Raw genomic sequence first — 14,756 nt, 5'->3', positions numbered from 1 at the left:
TCTTAGGGTCCTAGGCAAGCACAGGTTCTCAAAGATAGTTATCCATGCAGGAGCTAATGATATACGCCTTCGTCAGTCTGAGGTTACTAAGAGTAACTTTGTAGAGGTGTTTAAATTAGCGAAGGCGATGTCCGATGCTGTAGTATGCTCCGGCCCCATCCCAATGCGGCGTGGCGATATAGCTTACAGCAGGTTATGGTCGCTGAACTGCTGGCTGTCCAGGTGGTGCTCTGAAAACAGTGTGGGCTTTATAGATAATTGGGCTAATTTTGAGGGCACTGCTGGCCTGTTAGGGTGGGACGGTATCCATCCCACTCGGGAAGGTGCTGCTCTCATTTCCTGCAGCATAGGTCATAGTCTCAGAACAGGCCTAGTTAATTTCTGACAATCCAGAGCCAAGGCCAGGGAGCAGACGAACAGGCTAAACCGACTGTCTGCTAGCTGCACAGAGTCGTCACTCAGGGCCCACTACATCGAGACTGTGTCTGTTCCCCGAGCTCAACAAAAAGATAGAAATTTTCAGAGAGTTTGTTCCAGTAACCTAATCAATATAAAATTAGATCAGACTGACTGTACAGCTGCTGCCAGCACCTTTGATCTAAAGGTGGGGCTATTAAATATTAGATCTCTTACATCTAAAGCGCTAATGGTTAATGAACTCATTACTGATCAGGAGTTTAATGTACTGTGTTTAACAGAAACATGGATTAAGCCAAATAAATATATAGCATTAAATGAAGCGAGTCCTCCTGGATACAGTTATATACACCAGCCTCGTCTAACTGGCAGAGGAGGAGGCGTCGCGGTTATTTATAACGATTATCTAGGTGTAACACACAAACCTGGTTATAAATTTAATACATTTGAAGTTCTTCATACTCATATAATGTATGTAGCCTCGAAAAATAAGTCTACCCAGTTAATTCCATTGCTTATTATTTACAGGCCCCCGGGGCCATATTCTGAGTTTCTTTCTGAATTTGCAGATTTTATCTCAGATTTGGTTATTTCCTTAGACAAAGCTTTAGTTGTCGGAGATTTTAATATTCACTTCGATAACCCAGAAGACCCTTTAAAAACAGCGTTTGTGTCCATCTTGGATTCAGTCGGGATTAAGCAGAATGTCATAGGACCGACCCATAATGGTGGTCACACCCTTGATCTAATACTAACATTCAGATTAAACGTAGACAATATAGTCATACTTCCACAGTCTGAAGTTATCTCAGATCATTGTCTCATCTCATTCAAAATATGTCTGAGTAATAATATATGCACCTCACCACGCTACTGTATTAAACGTACTTTCACGTCAACTACTGCACAGAGCTTTATAAATGATCTCCCAGAGCTGTCAACTTTGATTGGGTCACTGTCAGCCCCTGCAGAACTTGATCAGGCAACTGAATGCTTAGAGTCAACATTCCGCCATACTTTAGATAATGTAGCTCCTCTAAAAAGGAAAATGGTCAGAGACAAAAAATTAGCACCCTGGTATAATGATGACACTTGCACATTAAAACAGACCACTCGAAAATTGGAACATAAATGGCGTCAAACAAAATTGGTAGTGTTCAAATTAGCTTGGAAGGAGAGCTTCCTGAAGTATAGAAAAGCTCTTAGTGCTGCGAGATCAACATATTTCTCCTCCCTAATAGAAGATAACAAAAATAATCCTAGATTCCTATTTAATACTGTAGCAAAATTAACCAGGAATAAGTCCACTATCAACACATGCACACCTGCAGTATGTAGTAGCAACGACTTCATGAATTTTTTTAATGACAAAATTGAGAATATCCGACAAAAAATTCAAACTACTAATTTAAGGTTGTACAATGAAAGTGACCTTGTAGTTAACAATATAACTGTATCAGATCATCAGTTAGAATGTTTTACTCCCCTTAAAGAAACTGAATTACTTTCATTAATCTCTACATCAAAAGCCTCAACTTGCGTACTAGATCCCTTACCGACACATCTATTCAAACAGATAATGCCTGGAGTAATTGAACCGCTTCTAAAAATAATAAATTCTTCTCTTATGATTGGCTATGTACCCAAATCCTTTAAACTAGCAGTTATCAAACCCCTGATTAAAAAACCTGACCTTGATCCCTGTCAGCTGTCCAATTATCGGCCAATATCAAACCTCCCCTTTATCTCCAAGATCCTTGAAAACACACAGCAGTGGCACAGCAGTTATGCTCATATTTACATAGGAATAACATCCATGAAATGTATCAGTCAGGATTTAGACCTCATCATAGCACAGAGACAGCACTGGTTAAAGTAGTAAACGACCTACTGTTGGCGTCCGATCAGGGCTGTGTCTCGCTACTTGTGTTGCTTGACCTTAGTGCAGCATTTGATACCATTGATCATTCCATTCTTCTGGATAGACTAGAAAATGTTGTGGGAGTTAAGGGAACGGCCCTCTCCTGGCTCAGGTCTTATCTAACTGATCGTTATCAGTATGTTGATATAAATGGTGATATTTCTAGACGTACCGAGGTGAAGTTTGGTGTTCCACAAGGTTCTGTCTTGGGTCCACTGCTTTTTTCTCTATATATGTTACCTCTGGGCGATATTATTCGTAAACATTGTATTAGTTTCCACTGTTATGCTGATGACACACAGTTGTATGTCTCTGCAAAACCTGATGAGAGACACCAGCTTAATAAAATTGAGGAATGTGTTAAGGACATTAGACACTGGATGCTTATAAATTTCCTTCTGCTTAACTCTGACAAGACTGAAGTACTTGTGCTAGGACCACATAAAGCTAGAAGTAAGTTTTCTGATTACACAGTAACTCTGGATGGCCTTTCTGTTTCTTCACGTGCAGCAGTAAAAGACCTCGGAGTGATTATTGACCCCAGTCTTTCATTCGAAACTCACATTGATAACATCACCCGGATAGCTTTCTTTCATCTCAGAAATATTGCAAAGATAAGAAATTTAATGTCATTGCATGATGCAGAAAAACTAGTCCATGGTTTCGTTACCTCCAGGTTGGATTATTGTAATGCCTTACTGTCTGGATGTTCCAATAAGTGCATAAACAAGCTCCAGTTAGTTCAAAATGCCGCAGCAAGAGTCCTTACTAGAACTAGAAAATATGACCACATCACGCCTGTCTTATCCACACTGCATTGGCTCCCAATCAAATTTCGTATTGATTATAAAATACTACTATTGACCTTTAAAGCACTAAATGGTCTCGCACCACAGTACCTGAGTGAACTTCTGCTCCTCTATGACCCGCCACGCCTACTTAGATCAAAAGGTGCAGGCTATCTGCTGGTACCTCGTATAGTGAAGGCTACATCAGGGGGCAGAGCCTTTTCTTACAAAGCCCCACTGTTATGGAACAGCCTTCCAAGTAATGTTCGGGAATCAGACACAGTCTCAGCATTTAAGTCTCGGCTGAAAACATATCTGTTTAGTCAAGCCTTTTGTTAATGGTGTTTATGAGGTAAAGGAGTAGATCTGGAGGGTCCTCAGACATAGAGTGTTTTGGTAAACTGGGATGTATGGATGCTGTCAGTCCCCACTCGCTTGCTCACTCGAGTTTGTTGACGGTGTAGTGGCTGGCTGCTTTATGTCCCGGGGCTCCCTCATGCCTGTGTTACCTTCTGGCTCTCTCCTTTTAGTTATGCTGTCATAGTTAGTTGCCGGAGTCCCTGCTTGTACTCGGTGCAATATGTATACTGTTCCTACTTATTCAGGTGACATTGGGCATACCTAACCACCTGTGTTTTCTTTCTCTCCCCCCCACCCCAAATCTGTCCCTCTGAGTTACATGGAGTCAACAGGAAATCTTTTGGTGGAGACGGTGGGGACCTCGACTGGCTATCGTAGCCTGCAGGGAATCGGCCGTCAGACATTCTGTCGCATGTCCCAGACCCGGTGAAATGTAACTGAATTGTCTTGGCCAGGCCTAAGGGTCCCATCTGCATCTCATCATTGCTGAGGAGTGTGCTCCCATCACCCAATCAAGCATCCAGCCAGAGCAGGTCATGATATATTTTTTACCATATTAACATGCCATTGTGTGTTATGCCTGATGTAAAGACTCTCGTCTCTGCGAGCCTACCACACAGATTTAATACTTGTCATTTTTAGGGCATACCTAACAACGTGTTTTCTTTCTCTCTCTCTCTTCGCCCCCACCCCCATCTGTCCCTCTGAGTTACATGTTGATCCTGGGATTGAGATGCTGGCCTCTTCTGCCCCTCAGACCTGCTTGATCCATCCTGGTGCCCTGTGTCTGGTCGGAGTTTTATCGCCCCACTCCTGTGAAAGACGGCCCCATGAGGACAGTTGATGGTTATACCTGTTAAAACTGTTAATATTATAGTCAGGCTGTCTGTTGTTGCCCAAATGAGGATGGGTTCCCTTTTGAGTCTGGTTCCTCTCGAGGTTTCTTCCTCATGTCGTCTGAGGGAGTTTTTCCTTGCCACCGTCGCCACAGGCTTGCTCATTGGGGATAGATTAGGGATAAAATTAGCTCATGTTTTAAGTCGTTCAAATTCTGTAAAGCTGCTTTGCGACAATGTTTATTGTTAAAAGCGCTGTACAAATAAACTTGATTTGATTTGATTTGATTTGATAGTGTCCATCAGATGTGGCAGAGAACTTAAAGGCTCAGATACCACTGCCAGAATGTCATCGGCATATAACAATAATTTATGTTCATTGCCTCCCCCCCTTACTCTTCTTATTCCAGGGTGTGCTCTTACAGACACTGCCAGAACCTCCAAAAAGATAATGAACAATAACGGGCTCAATGAGCATCCCTGTCTAGTTCCTCGGGTCAAATTAAAGAAGGGGGAGATTATTCCATTTGTCATCACTGCTGCTTTGGGTTCTTTATACAGCATTTTTACCCATTTGATGAAGTTAGAGTGGAAGCCAAAATGAGACAGGGCAGAGAACAGAAACTGCCATTCCACCCTATCAAAGGCCTTCTCTGCATCTCAAGAAATGGCAGCTATGGGGACATTTTGGAATCGACTCAGCCACATTAGATGTAACAGAAGTCTAACATTATTAGTTGAGGTCCTATTTTTCATGAAGCCTACCTGGTTAGGGTGGATGATACTTGGTAAGACCAATTGTAAACGTGTCGCTAAAATTTTTGTGAGAATCTTACAATCAAGATTAAGGAGACTTATAGGTCTAAAATTGGAGGGATCTGTTACCTCTCTACCTGTTTTAGGAATTAATGAGATTACCGCTTCATTAAAAGTCGGGGCCACACAACCCTTTTCAAAAATCTCCTGGTACACCCTCTCTAGTACTGGAACAACAATATCGGCAAAGGCTTTATAATATTCCACAGGGAGTCCATCATAACCTGGAGACTTCCCGTTTTTCATTGAAGAAATTGCCTTCCTTATTTCAGCCTCAGGCCCACTTTACACGGGGACGGTCTGAAACAAAAACGCAAAAGTCCGTTTTCGTTCTCACTTTTTTCCGCGTCTACACGACCGTTTTCAAGGAGGAAATCTGCGTCTATACGGTGACGCATAAATGTGTGGAATTCAATTGGATGTGCATGCCAGGTGGCTAGGTGGTGCTGTGAAAGACCTCCGCTATGTCTGCATGCATGCGCAACGTCTTCCGTCTTGTCTGATCTGCACATCTGCACCGCGAAAACTTTGACTACTCTGGCTATGGTAAGTAAGAAAGTAAGTAAAAAAGTAAGAGCATACTATACCCGCCTCTGTTCATTAACGGTATATGTGCAGATTCGGTATAGATGCTCGAAGGACTCCTGGACGTTTATTAAAGCTGCCAGAGCAGCTTGAAGGTCCGTTGGATCGATGTAATCAGACATGTTCTTACTTTTTTACTTACTTTCTTACTTCCCGGGCTGGCATGTACAGTATATGACATATGTATGACGTAAACGCGTACCCGACGTGAGCAGATCCGAGCAGAGTTTCGCGTATTGGGTAGTTTAGACGGATATGCAACGGGGGCTGTTTTTAACTTATCCACTCTGGAAGGCGTTTTCAATTTTTTCCGTTTTTCAGCCTCGGAAACGCCGTCCCCGTGTAGACGAAAGGCACTTCCGATAAAATATTTAGTCGTTTTTACCCGACAGCGTCCTCGTGTAAACGGGCCCTCAGTTATGGGTGATTCCAGACCTGCTGCTTCAAGAGGTGAGAGCTTGGGCACATCTATATTTAGGAGGAACTGTTTTATATCTTCTTGTGAGGCATCAGGAGACATGGAGGATGTGTATAGTTTCTAATAATACTATTGGAATACTCTATTTATATCTTTAGCAGCAAAAAACTGCGTGTCCCCCTGTTTTATAACTGGTACGGTGTTAGCAGAGATTTTTTCCTTTAAAGGATAAGGCAACTTTTGTACAAAATCACCACAAATAGATAGATAAATATATAAAGTAATCGATCATGGAATTTATAGAGAAAGAACAGACCGCATAACAGTATCTTTTAACTTTTAATAATATGGGCTTGCGCTGAGCTCAGCGAAGATGCGTTCCGCCATATTGATCTACTGCGTGACGTCATGCGGCCCACCACTGAAAAGAACTCTTCAGTGCTTCATGGTAATAAGGTAAAAAACCAGTACAATTGCTTCTTCAAAGTTTCACCAAATGGTTTTATTTATGCAACTTAAAGCTCATAATACTGTATAACTTTGGTCGAGTAAAAACACGGAGCAAAAACATGGCTGAATCCTGAATGACTCCTATTTGGATTTGTCCTACCAAGCCTACTGCGCATGCGTGAAGCAGCTCGGCTCGGTTTTCCCTTTCGGGTGCTCTCATTTTCTGTTAGAATTTGGTAAAGAAAAAAATAAATAAATATTATTTACCAGCTTACCGGGTCCATGAACATAAATCTGACAGCTGGCAAGGTCGGGATATAAACGAATCGAATACAAGCCACCCGCCGGGACTCCTTACTGTCATCACAGTGATCTGCTTGTAAACACTGTTTTCATGGGCCCAGTGACGTCACAGATCAGAGGGAGGCGCATTAACGAAAGATTCTGATTGGTTTATAGTTGCCCACAATCTCAAAATGGCTGACTCCTCCAACTTCGGCTCCTCTGTGTCAATTCATGATTTCAAAGTTAAAAATATTTTTTCATGTTCGATATATAATGGAAATAATTAACGGAATTGATTACGTATAACGTATGTTTTTCTCCTATTACACACACTGTACAAAAGTTGCCTTATCCTTTAACTGTCTGGCTAATAATTTAGCCATTTTCTCCCCACCTTCATAATAATTTGTCTTTAATCTAAAAAGTGACATTTTCACTTTCTTAAATAACTGATGGAAAATATTGAACTTTTTCACAATATTCTAATTTTTTGAGATGCACTAGTACTTGATGCCTATCTTGTAAGGTAAGAATATGCAGCTAAAGTCCAGTATCTCATCTCATCTCATTATCTCTAGCCGCTTTATCCTTCTACAGGGTCGCAGGCAAGCTGGAGCCTATCCCAGCTGACTACGGGCGAAAGGCGGGGTACACCCTGGGCAAGTCGCCAGGTCATCACAGGGCTGACACATAGACACAGACAACCATTCACACCTACGGTCAATTTAGAGTCACCAGTTAACCTAACCTGCATGTCTTTGGACTGTGGGGGAAACCGGAGCACCCGGAGGAAACCCATGCGGACACGGGGAGAACATGCAAACTCTGCACAGAAAGGCCCTCGCCGGCCCCGGGGCTCGAACCCAGGACCTTCTTGCTGTGAGGCGACAGCGCTAACCACTACACCACCGTGCCACCCTTAAAGTCCAGTATACTATTTGTAAATCGAACAACAACAATGCAAACAACTTCTAAATGCATAGGTGTCAACCCCCAAGGATTTCTGACAGGGATATATGGACTCTGGAGGGGGGTTGCGGGGGGTATCCCCCCGCAGGCTGAAATTTTGTGAAATTTTGACATCAATAAGGTGTAAAATGGTGCATTCTGGCATAGTGAAAGCTGTTTTTTGTAACTTACTATCACATCAATATGTAATTGTCACATATTTAAACTCAAGCAAAACAAGCAACATTAAAGGGAAACTTGAATAACGCCTACATATTTTATTTCCACCTGAGACAGGCAGCGCCTCACAACATTCAGGCTAATCAGATCAATATGTAATTGTCAAATGTTTAAACTCAAGCAAAACAAGGAATATTAAAGGGAACTTGAATAACTCCTGCATATTTTATTTCCATCTGAGACAGGCAGCACCTCACAACATTCAGGCTAATCAGAAGTATTACTTCCATTGTGATGAACATGATCTAGTTCTCACTATCTTATTTAAAAATCATGACTATCATAAATTGGGTCAAGTAACTATTCCAAAGATGTCCCTTTAATAACTACACAACACCTTTAAAAAGTTTCTCTGCTACAATTTTCACATTTATATCACTTAAATTTTCAAATAAACAACAGCACCTTGCAAAATATTACAATGCATCATGACATTTCAAATTTATACTTTAATTCAATGCTCATCATATAAGCAAAAAAGCACCTTGATATTTATATCAACTAAATTTTCAAATAAACAGCACCTTGCAAAGTAAATAAAAAGTAAATATATGTCATTACATTGCACATTTATATATTCAATGCTCAAATAAGCAAGCAGCACCTTGACATTCAAATAAACTTGAGGGAGATGTCAGCACCTGGCAAAATATATCCAAAAGTATATAATGACTTCACATTTACACACCAATTCACCTCATCTCATTATCTCTAGCCGCTTTATCCATCTACACCCTTAGCAAAAAGAAGTTTATTCAAGTGTACTATGAGTATACTTATTTTTTACTAAAACTGCAGAAGTATACTTGAAGTTGACTTTTTATAAACTATATTTTATATACTTAAGAATAGTATAGTGAAGTATACTTGGCTTATACTGAAAAGTATAAATAAAAGTCTAAGACTAAGTACATTAATACTAAGACTTATACTTTAATACTAAAACGTATACTTTAGTATACTTTTCACGTTTTTCTGCCACAAAGTACTAATACTTAGTATATCTTGCTCCAAGTGCATAATAAGGTCAAGTCATTGACTCATGCTTAACATTTAATTTCTATATTAATATAATATAATGCTGGAGTTTAAAACTTTACAGTATATAGTATGTGTGCTCAATTGCATTATCTTTATGTACCTTAAAATCATACACAAAAACAGAAAAACTTTTGACTTGATCAATTTCTCCAGTAAGGAAGGACTTGATTTCATAGGTCTTTATTTTTGAAATGTTTGAAAATATATCAAACTTGTTTTCAACATTCTGTCTTGTGATTTTGTAAATGCATCACACTCTTGTGTACATACAGTATGAGTAAACTTTAAGAATACATTAAGGAGTATATTTCCAGTATATAAATAGTAAGCTACAAGTAATATGCCAAGCAAACTTAAAGTATAACAAGTAAACTAGTGAAATAACCAACGTTTATAACAGTATACTTAAAGTATACAATAATAAACTAAAAATAGGGACTTGAAGTATGTAACTAAGGGGTGTTGTGATTCAGTCAACTAAAGCGCCATACCATAAATCTGGGGACGTGGGTTCGATTCCAACCCAAGGTAATTTCCTGCTCATTTCCTGTCTCTACACTGTCCTATCCATTAAAGGTGAAAAAAGCCCAAAAAAAGAAGTATATCGATAAGTGTACTTGTGGTATACTTTAAGCATGCAAGAGGGATATACCAAGTACATTGATAGTATATAGATGAGTGTACTTGTTGTATACTTTAAAGTGTACTTTTGCAAACTTAAAATGAACTTTAAAGTATACTTTTATAAACTTGAAATGTTCCAATTTAGTCCGAAAAAGTATTAAATTTGTATACTTTCTAGTACACTAAAAGTACATGGTCTGTAGTATACTTGCTATACTTATACTCATACTGAAGCATACTTAATAAAATGAACTTTAAGTATACTACTTTTTGCTAAGGGCAGGGTCGCAGGCAAGCTGGAGCCTATCCCAGCTGACTACGGGCGAAAGGTGGGGTACACCCTGGACAAGTCGCCAGGTCATCACAGGGCTGACACATAGACACAGACAACCATTCACACTCACATTCACACCTACGGTCAATTTAGAGTCACCAGTTAACCTAACCTGCATGTCTTTGGACTGTGGGGGAAACCGGAGCACCCGGAGGAAACCCATGCGGACACGGGGAGAACATGCAAACTCCACACAGAAAGGCCCTCGCCGGCCACGGGGCTCAAACCCAGGACCTTCTTGCTGTGAGGCGACAGCGCTAACCACTACACCACCGTGCCGCCCCACACCAATTCAATGTTAAAAAAAAATCATACAAACAGTGCTTTGCAAAGTTTACCAAAAAAAGATATCATGGCATTCACCGGCGCGGGAACCGGGGGTGCGGGGGTGCGGCAGCACCCCCTGGTGGTGGACCCTCAAAACTGACATGAACATAAAACAAAACTTACGTGAAAATATATTTGTTTATTTATTTGTTTTCATTTGGCTCTGCTGATTTTATATGTCATGTTTTAGATGTAGGATGATGACGGCTACATTTTCTCATCTCATCTCATTATCTCTAGCCGCTTTATCCTTCTACAGGGTCGCAGGCAAGCTGGAGCCTATCCCAGCTGACTACGGGCGAAAGGCGGGGTACACCCTGGACAAGTCGCCAGGTCATCACAGGGCTGACACATAGACACAGACAACCATTCACACCTACGGTCAATTTAGAGTCACCAGTTAACCTAACCTGCATGTCTTTGGACTGTGGGCGAAACCGGAGCACCCGGAGGAAACCCACGCGGACACGGGGAGAACATGCAAACTCCACACAGAAAGGCCCTCGCCGGCCCCGGGGCTCGAACCCAGGACCTTCTTGCTGTGAGGCGATAGCGCTAACCACTACACCACCGTGCCGCCAGGGCTACATTTTAGTTATTTAAAAAAAGATTTAATTAAAACTTATAACTTAATATGTAGCCTAGTGGACCATCAGAATTTTTTTTGTCGTGACGTTGACGTTCAGCTTTTCAGCGCGCGAAATTACAACAGGAAGCGAGTACGAGTCGACCGTCTGTAGAGAAGAGTAAGAGTTAGTTAGTTACTTAGTTGATACTTAATAGTTACTATGTCTCAGAAGAGAATTACATCCTTTTTTCAATCCCCCCCTCCCAAACACCTGAGGATTGATACTAGCCCTCACGATCAGGCCTATAAGTAGTAGGCAGTTTAACGAAATATTGCAGTTGCAAGCTTAAAAGGATTTCGGACGCCTGATTGGTTAAAATGCAGGAAATTGCATCTAAGAAATACAAAATTTTCTGGGGGAGAACCCCCAGACCCCCCTTCAAAAAAATGTCCCAGGTCACGTCACAGCACCCCCTGCCGACAATGTCTTCCCGCGCCGCTGATGGCATTTCAAATTTATTTTTATATTCAAAGTTCATACAAAATAACAGCACATTGACACTAATATCAAATCAATATTCAAATAAACAGCACCTTGGATAGTTTACCAAAAAGTGCATAATAACACTTTTATTTTCACAGTTCTGATCAAGTGTGCACACCATGCATGAGCCACTGGTAACTTATTTTACTGGTGGCAAGTTTTACCGCTTTTTACCGCTACGTATTGCTTAGCGAAGCAGCGACATGAAAAAAAAAAACTTTAAAAGTGGTTTGAAAATTTTTTTAGTACAGGATCAGAGCTGAACCGGGAGATTACCGGGGTTATTTTGGTGACCGGGAGGCAGGTTCCTGTACCGGGAGATTCCCGGTCAAACCGGGAGGGTTGACACCTAAGTAAATGGCAACATGAGACTGTCAGTGCTGGAGGTGAAAAATCTGCTGTCTGGTACTCGGCTACGTATAGTTGAATCAGATTATAACTTTGCAATCACCTGCTGTGTTCTGAATCCTCCATGCACCAGTAGGTGGCGCACACGCATATTATGTAGGCTATGTTAGGCTACGATGCATATCTAACATCTGCATTGCTGAGGTTATTTATTTTTTATTTATTTATCCTGTTTGTTTTATTAATTTTATAGGCCTAGTTATTCTGCTTAATTTATTTTTGTCTACATCCATGTATTTTCTTCATCTGTTATCCTGATTTTTGTGGATTTGTTAGATTGTACCTGTTTTATATACTTCAATTAAAAAAAAAGTTAGGCTACGATGCATGGCTGAATGTAACATGAGAAGAGAAAATGGAGAATGGATTGCGTCATTCTTATTTACTAGTTTATGAGTTCAGTTTCTGCACTACATTACACACATTCATATTAGTCTTACAGTTACATCGACTTTTTTTGTTTAAATAATAATGAGATTAATGTTTATTGTTAATGATTAATTTAGGCCAGTGCTCGATTTTGGTTGTTTAAAATACCTAAGGGGTACTGGGTAAACTAGGTCTCTGACTCGCCTCAGTGCACAGTTCAGAAGCCAGTATCTGTAATGTTATGAGGGTGCATTAGTGCACATGACATGGGGAGCTTGTATATCTGGCCTCATTAATGCTAAATGATATACTGTATACACATTTCAGAGCTGCCGGATGCTACCATCCAGACAAATTCTTTTTCAGGAAAGGCCTTCCTTCTTTCAGCAAGACAATGCTAAACAGCTTTCTGCACATATTAAAACTGCATGGCACCAGAGTAAAAGAGTCTGAGTGCTAAACTGGCCTGCCTGCAGTCCAGACCTGTCTCATATTTAAAACATTTGGCGCATTATGAAGTCTCATCTCATTATCTCTAGCTGCTTTATCCTGTTCTACAGGGTTGCAGGCAAGCTGGAGCCTATCCCAGCTGACTACGGGCAAAAGGCGGGGTACACCCTGGACAAGTCGCCAGGTCATCACAGGGCTGACACATACAACCATTCACACTTACAGTCAATTTACAGTAGAGTCACCAGTTAACCTAACCTGCATGTCTTTGGACTGTTGGGGAAACCAGAGCAAACTCATGCGGACATGGTGAGAACATGCAAACTCCACACAGAAAGGCCCTCGCTGGCCACGGGGCTCGAACCTGGACCTTCTTGCTGTGAGACGACAGCGCTAACCACTACACCACCGTGCCACCCTGCATTATGAAGTGCAAAATACAACAACAACAAAAAGACCCTGAACTGTTGAGCAACTGAAATTGTATATCAGGAAAGAATGGGACAATGTTTCTATTTCAAAATGACAGCAATTGGTCTCCTCAGTTGCCAAATGTTTACAGAGTGTTATTAAAAGTAGACGTGATGCAACACAGTAGTAAACATGCCCCTGTCCCAACTTTTTTGAAACGTGTTGCTGACATCAAATTCAAAATGAGCATATATTTTTTCAAACAACAATAAAATTTCTCAGTTTCAACATTTGATATGTTGTCTTTGTACTATTTTCAATGAATTATAAGGTTCCCATGATTTGGAAATCTTCGCATTGTTTTTTCTTTTTTTATTTACAGTTTACACAGCGTCCTAACTTTTTTGGAGTTGGGGTTGTATGTTTGTAAGAGTCACATGTGGGCTCAGGTTTGACCTTGTGGTCATTTCATTTCATTGCACTTTAATTATTACACTTAGATTTTACTGGTTAAATTCAGAATTGCTTAGTTAGGGTTTTTTTGTTTTTTTTAGCACTTACGTACTAGGTTTTACTTTGGGAGGTATCCATTCATTCACAGTAGAAATATATTTAAGTGGAAGTTACTTTTTTTTGTAAACTAAGTGCCTTTGACAGGATCCTTTGTCCATCAAAAATGTCCTGTCTGGAAAACACTCACCATATAATGAGGTTGTAAATTATTTTTTGAAGAAAATATTTGTCTCTTTTGAATACTCTGAACGCAGAATACTCTGTTGTTGCTCAGTAAAAAAACAGGATTTGAAACAGATACAAGACACATGCAGTGGAGCTTCACATGTGGTTGAAATGTGAGTTCATCAAAATGTGTCCTCTCTGGAAAACCACAAAGATCGTCACCACTTCAGTTGTTGTTCCAGTTACCACCGTGTACAAACATCGCTGCACAGGACTTGAAAATTTCTACTTAAAATCATAGATATTTCAACAGTTTTTCTCTTTGTGTAGCTTACTTTTGTAGACTATAAGAAAGTGGGTCAGTTTTAGAAATACACTATATGCCATCTTCTCATCACAAGTAACATGCCCAGTATATGACCTGTAGCTCTGAAATCCTGCGCAGTTAATTTCCATCTCAAAAGGTCATCTTTAGCAGCAGAGAAACACAAAAATCTGAGGCTTGATTTTTAAAGAATTGTGGATCTGAAAAATATACCCTGATTGTGAAACAGCCCTCAGATAAATGGTTTAGTTCACTGTTCATGGAAAAAGTTCGTTTATTTGAAGCACAGACTGAATAATGAAGAAAATCATAGACTCTTCAAATGTATGACTATAATTATGAACGTCACATAACATTTTCCTTATGTATATATTTATCTTCATGTTATATTTATCATTGACTCCAGTCTTGCATTTGAAACTCATATTGATAACATTACCTGGATAGCTTTCTTTCATCTTAGAAATATTGCTAATATAAGAAACATAATGTCACTACATGACGTGGAAAAACTAGTTCATGCTTTCGTTACCTCCAGGTTGGATTACTGTAATGCCTTACTGTCTGGATGTTCCAATAAGTGCATAAACAAGCTCCAGTTAGTTCAAAATGC

The sequence above is a fragment of the Neoarius graeffei genome, chromosome 2 (assembly GCF_027579695.1).
Source record: "Neoarius graeffei isolate fNeoGra1 chromosome 2, fNeoGra1.pri, whole genome shotgun sequence".
NCBI classification, from domain to species: domain Eukaryota; kingdom Metazoa; phylum Chordata; class Actinopteri; order Siluriformes; family Ariidae; genus Neoarius; species Neoarius graeffei.
This window is presented reverse-complemented; position numbering follows the sequence as displayed.